Source organism: Octopus bimaculoides, chromosome 29 (assembly GCF_046866305.1).
Source record: "Octopus bimaculoides isolate indiv1 chromosome 29, ASM4686630v1, whole genome shotgun sequence".
NCBI classification, from domain to species: domain Eukaryota; kingdom Metazoa; phylum Mollusca; class Cephalopoda; order Octopoda; family Octopodidae; genus Octopus; species Octopus bimaculoides.
In genome coordinates, this window is record NC_142956.1 from 4799421 (window position 1) to 4809176 (window position 9756).

The window sequence follows — 9756 nt, forward strand, 5'->3', positions numbered from 1 at the left end:
TTGGTAAAAATTATTAATTATTAATTTATTAATAAATTAATAAATTAATAATCCTTCACCCTTTTAATTGTTATATATATATATATATATATATATATATATATATATATATAGAGAGAGAGAGAGAGAGAGAGAGAGAGAGAGAGAGAGAGAGAGAGAGAGAGAGAGAGAGAGAGAGAGAGAGAGAAAGAGCCTGATAGCCTTGGATTTTTATGTATTCTTCTTCCCACTTGGATTTGAAATGTTGCCACAATTATAATATATCTATTCTACTGTAATTTTCTACATTTTTGTGCAGCTGAAGATTGCTCTACATATTGCATTTAATGTAATGCTCGCATTACTTAAATAAATGGAGTAGCATGAAACGTGCGTACTGCAATCATCTTTAAAATCCGTGTTGTTTTTATCTATCTATATATATATATATATATATTCCTTGTGCATTCCAAAACCGAGTTACCGATTTTGACGTATGGAGTATCAAAAGATTCAGTTCTGTTTCGGCTACAAGTTAAACTTAATTTCCATTCACATATTTGCATTTCAAAAATATAATATTATAATCTTTTCCATAAATCAGCTATCGTAAACATTTATACTATGATGTCACATTTTCTATACGTGTGTACCTTAAAAAAACATCAATCACCACGACAGAAACTCTCTCTCTCTCTCTCTCTCTCTCTCTCTCCTTCTCTCCCTCACACAAACGCATACACACACGTCCATTTCATATACACGCGCTTACATCTTTCACTTACTTTCCCTCTGTCCTCTTCGCTCTCTCTCCTTTCAATTTCTGCTTTCTTCAAATAATATTTTTACGGAATGAGCAGGAAAAACACTAAAACGAGTCACCACGGCAGAATGGTGTCAGTGTATTTGTTGACTGACATAACGTATGTCTGGAGGTGAAACACTTGACAAAAACAATGTTGTAGCAGGTCCAAGGTATATAAAAAATGCACATTTACCGTTCAATTACCAGTTGATAATTATCACAACAGTTGCAAGGTATTTACAGTTACATATTTACCCTTAAATTAACATTTAATACATCTGCTTAATATATATATATATATATATATATATATATATATATATATATATATATATATAATTATAAAATCTGGTAATTAGTCATATATTAATTAATATCGATTAATTATCAGGAGGCCAGCACATGTAAAGAATCAAAGAGATTCAGAAATATTATCTGCAATCTCAGGGGATTAAGGTACATTTTAAAAAAATAACGTCGACCACTAACGTGGACAATTAATGCGCTAGAAATAGATCACATCTTGTGTCTATTAAGACCTAAAATGTTCTCAACATGAAATATAGCAGCATACCAAAAACGTGAGCGGGCAAGACATTTAAAATCACCTAAAAAAGCATTCTTAAACAGGAACCGGTTTCGGATTTAACAAATTCTTACCATTTGTCTATTCCTCATCAGCCTGATTTGTAATTTAACCGTAATCATCAGAATCGTATACAGAATTGCCCACCGCCATGGGTGTGCGTGCATATGGTTCTGCTAATTACAGCTTAATGGCAAAATTCAAAAGTCTTCGTTTTGGCGCGCTAATTCCAGGAATATATCCGCAGAAAATATTTACTGCGTCTTATATATTCAGTATGAGAACATGGGCAATGGGTAAAATATTATTATAAAATCTGGTAATTAGTCATATATTAATCGATATTAATTAATCGATATTAATTATTTCTATCAATGTAGGTGATTTCTTAACACCCTAGTCGCTATTAGTAACAGTTACACACACAAACACACACGCAGAGACAGACACACATACGCAGATACTCATACAAACCGACAGACACACACACACACACACACACAAAGAGAGACACACACACACACACACACACACACACACACACACACACAGACAGACACACAGACACAGACACAGACACAGACACAAACACAGACACAGACACAGACACAGACACAGACATAGAAACACACACACACACACAGACACACAGAAACATAGACACACACACACACACACACACACACACACACACATATGCGCAGGAAGGGATTGCTGAAATGTTCCTGGCTTTAAGGGTATTGTGAAAGGGCTGGCTGAAAGCCCAACCTTCGGTGTTCTTTTACAGCGTTTAGAGGAACTGAATGACCGGTGGAATATGTGCGTGAGTCTTAGAGGAAAACATTTTGAATAAAATCATAATTGACTGATAACTCTCCAGCCCCCACATACAGGGTGGGGAAGAAAAACTTGCAAAATTGCTATAACATCTGAAATTATCTCATTGCACATTACTAGATTTAGTAAATCAAGAATAGAGACTAATAGGTTAATGACAAAAGTGGTTTATATATATATATATATATATATATATATATATATATATATATATATATATATATATATATACATACATACATACATACATACATACATACATACATACATACATATATATATAAATATATATTTTATATACACATATATACATATATATATATATACATATACATACATATATATATATATACATATATATATACATAGACATACATACATACACATATATATATATGTGTGTATATATATATATATATATATATATATATATATATATATATATATATATATATATATTGGGGTTGGACAAAATAATGGAAACATCTTAGTATTTCTAACTCATTTATTTTAATATGGAGTAGGACCGCCTTTCACAGTAATTACAATAACATCACTCTACTGTAATATCACATGCTTTCACTTTAACATTGAAACTATTCCACTATTTCAGTATTACCTGTCAAAAGTGAAACAATAACATGTCGCTACTGTAATGTCAGATACTTTCAATTAAATACTTTCAAATTCATACTGAAACTATTAAAGTGAAACTATACTCTCACATATATACAGGCATACTATAAAACCCCAAGTTAAAAACATTCCCAACAATTCAACTTCTCTGGTTGACATTAATACACCCACCCCCAATAGTAGCCTTCATTCCCACATTTTAGGGCTTCATGAGCTCCATTTTTCAGGAGCAAAATCCTTTTTACAGGTTCCAGAAGACTGAAATTTTGGAATATGCGCATAAAGAACAATAGTATGGGATACATGTCTCATGATTAGAATTTTTAGGGTGTGTAAAGAGGGAAAGAACCCTCATGTACAATTTTCATGAAATCCGATTCATATGTATTCCAGTTCCTTACAGAAAATATAACAGAAAAGTCTCATTCTTCATTGCATGTGACATGGGCAACGCCGGGTATCTCTGGTAGTATATATATATATATATATATATATATATATATATATATATATATATATATATAGAGAGAGAGAGAGAGAGAGAGAGAGAGAGAGATAGGGTGGAGAGCTGGATATGGAGACAGACAGATATACATATACATACATATGGTTATATATATATATATATATATATATATATATATATAAGCAATGTTAATTCTCTAAATGAAGTATTAACAGTAACTGCACGATAAAGTGTAGTATATTGCCACTTAAGTGTGGCTGACCCCTAGGGGTGGATGTTACTGTTGCTTTTAGCCCCAGGAGGACATCTCCTCCAGCTGGCTTATCGACACACGACTGTGTCCTGTTTGCCAAGGGTAGTTATCCCTCTCACCAACATCTGCAGCACGAACGGATCCGGATTTCAGGGTAATTTCCCTTCGTCGGCGTCCGATATGCGTGTATAGATAGATAGACAGATAGATACCCCTCATATAGTTTCCTTGGCTTGGTCATTCCTCATAGATTCGATACCAAAATGGCTTAAATAATTAAAAACTTCAAAAATCGTTTTTACTAAATACTAAATTAAGTCATTAAAGACATCGAATGTCATTATTATTTTTCTAGAAATAAATCTATCCAAACTGCTAGAGTTTTTTTTTTACTTTTGAGATGTCTGTACATACGTAACTACAGGTGTAAATACTCGTGTGATGGCTGACGTATGGAATTACGCGTAACATGAATAAATTCCTCAACGCCCTTCCCAACTAAATGGGTCATTACATTTCTAAAATACCAAAGAAACGAAGGATGTGAATATGAAAGTGAGCAACAAATTGTGTGGAAAGAAGTAACTTGAGAATATAAAAATAATATAAACAAAATACACAAAGGACAAAACATTGCGATGAAATCAATGAATTTATCACATGATTTTTCTCTGTATTTCCCGGCACACTTGCCTCTGGCCGCCACAATCTTTAGGTTAGACGTACACAATTTTCACTAGCTTCTCAGTAACACTTTCTTATTTATCTCTTTAGACATAAATACTTTAGAATATGCAGAACTAATGGTTCACTTGAGTGGTAATATTTATATTTCTGGAATTAATTATGTGCAAGAGACTTCAGTACTGGATTTTAGAGGTCCCTTTTTAACTTCTATGCTTTTAAACATATTTTTTAATTCGATGTAAAGTGGAAAAGACCCAACACGAGACGACATCAGTTGAAGTATGCCCATGTAGGTATACACACACACACACACACACACGCACACACACACACACACACACACACACAGATATATACATATATAGATATAATCATGTATGTATGCATGTGTTTACGCATGTATATATGTATGCAATCCATATCGGATTCCAATTTCCTCTGAATTGCTTAGTCTTTCAGCAGTAAGAATAAATTGCAAACGATTTGTACAAAATAACAAATAAATATATTTGAAAAAGAGTAAAACAAATATTCAGTAACAATCGGAGGTAAAGGCAGAGTGAAAATCGAGATAAAATAAATAAAATTCCAGGAAAATTGCAACCTCTCACTTTACTGATTAATAAAATAAGAAAATATTTACATCCTCTTTATAGAAAAAAATATATTGTAACGCAAACGAAAGTGGATATATCAGTTGTTAAAATACAAATAACCTGTTAATTTCTTCACTGGAAAGCGAACACACAACATCTGAAAGCTCTACAAGATACTGAAAAGTTCATTGTTTTAAGGTAAGTTGAAAATGACTTTTTTTAATAAAATCTAAGCCTGTGTCATAATTTGAATACAGGGCTAGAAATTGATATACTTTATTATGTCATATATATGTATGTATGTATGTTTTTTACCTGTAATTTTGGATTTTGTCCCTAATATTATTATAATTTTCTAATTTATAATTAACGTTTGTTGTTTGTATTTAACTTTCAATTTTTCGTTGATTATGGAATTTACAGGTAGGATTGAGCCACTGTTTTGGAATTCATCTTTGAAGGATATCCCCATCCCATCTAGAAAGGAATATATTTTGATTAATTTTTCTATATGTGATAGTGGATTTTCATAGATGAGTTCTTGAAAATTGGTTATTTTCCCTAAAACTATATATTTTATATATATATATATATATATATATATATATATATATATATATATATATATATATATATATATATATATATATATATATATACATATATATACATTTATATATGTATATATATACATATACATATATCTATATCTATATATTTATATATATATATATAATTTATATAAGGGCATTAACTATATAGTAATGTCTCACGCTTAGAGGGACTAAATAAGTCAAAAACTACCAAAGAATAAGCAACATATTTACCGAAAGCGAGGGAATGCAACCTTCAAAAATTAATCTCCTAAAAACATTTAACTTAACGGCAAACCACTGGTTTCTCAATTAATACAGCAAAAACTGTGAAGTAAGCTGCATCTTTTGTTCATCAGTACACGTATGGTCGAGACGCATAAAAAATAAACAAAATCAACATACCGCGATGTACCCAACATAGTACGATGACTTCTGTTCATCATTATATATCCTTGAAAGAGGTTAGAATTTATCCGGTTGCATCTCAGTAACACGTGCTTATACAGAATAATATTCAGCACTGAATTTATTCTAATTATTTATAATATAATATAGGATAAAATCTTTATAAGAATTGATCTAGTCAGCGTGAAAAAACCCCATAAGGAAAAAAACTCATCGTTTTTTCCATAAATATATATAATTTATATAAGGGCATTAACTATATAGTAATGCCTCACGCTTAGAGGGACTAAATAAGTCAAAAACTACCCAAAAATAAGCAACATATTTACCGAAAGCGAGGGAATGCAACTTTCAAAAAGTAGTTGCTTATTTTTGGATAGTCTTTTACTTATTTAGTCCATCTAAGCGTGAGGCATTACTATATAGTTAATGCCCTTATATAAATTATATATATTTATGGAAAAAAACGATGAGTCTTTTTCCTCATGGGGTTTTTTCACGCTGACTACTTGATAAATTCTTATAAAGATTTTATCCTATATTATATTATATTATATATATATATATATATATATATATGTGTGTGTGTGTGTGTGTGTGTGTGTGTGTGTGTGTGTGTATATATATATATATATATATATATATATATATATATATATATATATATATATGCATATGTATATGTGTGTTTGTGTGTATTCTTCAATCTGCGTATGTAAATGTGTATATAACTATATGTATATCTGCGTACAAATGACTATATGTTCTCGGAAGTGATTAGAAGATCGAATGAAACACCGATCCACCCAGGATGTGGGGATGTGCGTAGCAAGATTGCATCCAGATCGTTACAAACAATTTCGAGAAAACCAGATCAACTGCGGCGGTGGATGAAGAATGCCAAAAAGGGAAGAATCATTACTACGATCTCTATCCAACCAAAACATGCATATTTGCTCCAAGTGCGTCAGCGCCTGTAGTTCAAGGGTCAGTTTACATAAACATTTAAGCGCCGGCCGCTCTAGCTTATAATCTTTGGAAACGAAGGAAACGGGTTCAAGGAGGTTGCCAACACTGTGAGATGTAAGTATTTCCAGGAGAGCACTGGTACACAAATTCTAACTTCCGACAGACCACAAGATGAGAATAGCTCGAAGTCTTCGAAAACGGAAGCTAATGCATGCTTTCCAGAATGCTTGACCTACTAGTGGCGGCCATATCGAAAATGACTTGAAGGATCATCGAACAAGCGACTTGGCAGGCCACGCATTTCGACATATCCCACTTTCAGGCATATTCAATTCAGTAGTCCTTCACCTCACTGTTGCTTTAACTCACAACAGTGCGGTTGATGGTTACGTTTTGTGTAGACATTAAATTTTGTTTTAGCAGTTTTAGTTGTAACGGTTGTTGTAAAGTTAGTATGTTTCCTGTTGATGTTGTTAATGATGCTGTTATTGCTGTTGACGTTGCTTTTGTATTTGTTGTTGAGGATGTTACTGTTGTTGTGAAGAATGATTTAGATGTATATTTTGTTTGTAGTTTCTTATTCATACATATATATATGCATATATATTTGAAGAAAAGCAACAAGAATATATTAGGTTATAGCAGTACGTACGTTTCGTACAAACTTCATTTATTTATGTAGTGACAACACTACATAAGATGTGCAATGAAAATGTACTCCTCAGCTGCATAATGGAAGTTCGTTTCAGAAAGTCATTTTTTAAAAGTGCGCAAATACAAGAGTAGGAGATGAAGAAAATACCATCTTGACTGGGCTATTAATCAACGGTCTAGTAATATATTTTTGTTGCTTTTCTACAAATTTAATCCACCAAATCTCTTGATTTTGTTTTTGGTTTTTACCGTACCAAATTCTGGTGCCACAAACATTTTAAGTACCACATTTAATCTTTTGATTATATCTATTTTATTATATGCATATATATATATATATATATATATATATATATATATATATATATATATATATATATATATATATGTGTGTGTGTGTGTGTATGTATATATATGTATATAAATGTATGTATGTAGACATTGTTACAGATGATGATGATAATGATGATGATGATGATGGTGGTGATGATGATGTGATGTTTGTTTGCCACCACATTGCACTGCTACGTCGCTCCTTATGCATTAAAATTCTGATACATTGTAGTAGTCGAGATGCACAAAACAGCGACAGGTTTCTAAAGTATGTTCTAAATGTTAAGTCAAGTGAAAAAATAGCATAAATTTGGTCTAAAATAAGTCAACAATCCTCTTCTCAAAATATTTCACACAGCTCTCTCTCTCTCTCTCTCTCTCTCTCTCTCTCTCTCTCTCTCTCTCTCTCTCTCTCTCTCTCTCTCTCTCTAATACCTTTTGTATAGTGGTGACTCAATAAATCACACACGCATACACATTCCTAATACTTGCGTACATACATATATGCATACATACATATATATACACATATATGCATACATACATATATATATATAGTTGTATGAATGTGTGTATAAATTTTTTCACGTGATATGTGCGTGTTTGATTGTATCTCTTATAATTAAAGTTTTCAGCTGTTACCTTCTTACTTGATGTAAGATTTTCATCAGTTTCTCAAATTCCGGCAGACTTTCAATTTTTCCGTATCATCTTCCATACAACTCTGCCACCAATATCTCCATACTAGATGTAAATGATATCCCCAGCTACTCGGTAACATCTTTTAAAATCTGTATTTTTATTCGGCTAGAAATCTTTGAAGATTTGTGAAAATAGCGGCTCTGTGAATGTTAATATTTATATTTGAATATATGATCACACAAAAGTGATGTTTTCCTCCGGCAGACAAGCTTTCCTCCAGAACTTTGTTATGCATTAGAAACTATTCCCTACCTCCTTGCTTGCATGCTTACCCTTCCTATCAAGTTCACAAACTTAGTATCGCCACAATGAAAATAAGATGTGGTGAGACTGCTGGAATTAGGAAAGAAGCTGCAAGCATAGAAGTAACGTTCGAAATGAAAAGGCCCTACATAGCAAAGACCAAACTTCTAGTAAACAGGGAAACGGATAAAGCACCAATATCATCAGAAATATGGGCTGTTGTATATGTAGGAATATGTAGGTAGATAGATATTTCATATGGTATACTCAGTTTAAGCTATGGACACACAAGTGGCTGAGTGAAATCATTGAGCGGTCAACAGAGAAAATAGACATTGTTTGTGGCAGATGCTGAAAAGCAATAAACTTTGAAAGCACACAAGAAATAGAACATCTTTCGAGGCAGTCAAGAATAAGTTAATTAGCAATGGAGGAGAATGTTCGGAAATTATAGTTGCTATAATAAGACCTGCCTGGAGAAAGTTCCGAGAGCGATTACGTCCACTGGTAACAAGAATAAAGTAGAAATGTGTTGAGGAAATAGTTTGAGCATTGGATGTAGTATGTAGGAAAGAAACCTGCATACTACATCTGATGTTCCAATATTTTCTCAACACATTTCTGCATTATGGTTGTTACCAATAGACGTAATAGCTCTCTACGCTTTCTCCAGTTAGGTCTCCCTATGGCACATATAATTTCGGAACATTCTTGTCCACTGCTAATTAAGTTATTATCTACTACCTCAAAAGATGTTCTATTTATGATGCATATAGATGAGGATATATATATTTATATAAATCACACACATATATATAATTACATAAAGTCACACACGCACACACATTTACATATAGCCATGAATATACCCACATACGTAGACACATATACATACATTCACCCACATAAATATACATATGTGTATATATGTTCACTCCTATGTGTACATACTCATCCATGCCTATATCCGAATTTAGTTGAATATAGCTAAACGTTCTAAGGAACTAAT